Source organism: Triticum urartu, chromosome 2 (genome assembly GCF_003073215.2).
Source record: "Triticum urartu cultivar G1812 chromosome 2, Tu2.1, whole genome shotgun sequence".
Lineage (NCBI taxonomy): Eukaryota > Viridiplantae > Streptophyta > Magnoliopsida > Poales > Poaceae > Triticum > Triticum urartu.
In genome coordinates, this window is record NC_053023.1 from 59,212,777 (window position 1) to 59,213,408 (window position 632).

Consider the following 632-nt stretch of genomic DNA (forward strand, 5'->3'; position numbering starts at 1 on the left):
AGTAACTTGATCTGAAGTTACATGATCATCATCATTAGCTTCCTCACTAATTGGTGTAGTAGTCACAGGAACAGATTTCTGTGATGAACTACTTTCCAATAAGGGAGCAGGTACAGTTACCTCATCAAGTTCTACTTTCCTCCCACTCACTTCTTTCGAGAGAAACTCCTTCTCTAGAAAGGATCCATTCTCAGCAATGAATATCTTGCCTTCGGATCTGTGATAGAAGGTGTACCCAACATTTTCTTTTGGGTATCCTATGAAGACGCACTTCTCCGATTTGGGTTTGAGCTTATCAGGTTGAAACTTTTTCACATAAGCATTGCAACCTCAAACTTTAAGAAACGACAGCTTAGGTTTCTTGCCAAACCATAGTTCATACGGTGTCGTCTCAACGGATTTAGATGGTGCCCTATTTAACGTGAATGTAGCTGTCTCTAATGCATAACCCCAAAACGATAGTGGTAAATCGGTAAGAGACATCATAGATCGCACCATATCTAATAAAGTACGATGACAATTCGGACACACCATTACACTGTGGTGTTCCAGGTGGCGTGAGTAGTGAAACTATTTCACATTGTTTTAACTGAAGGCCAAACTCGTAACTCAAATATTTTACTTCTGCGATC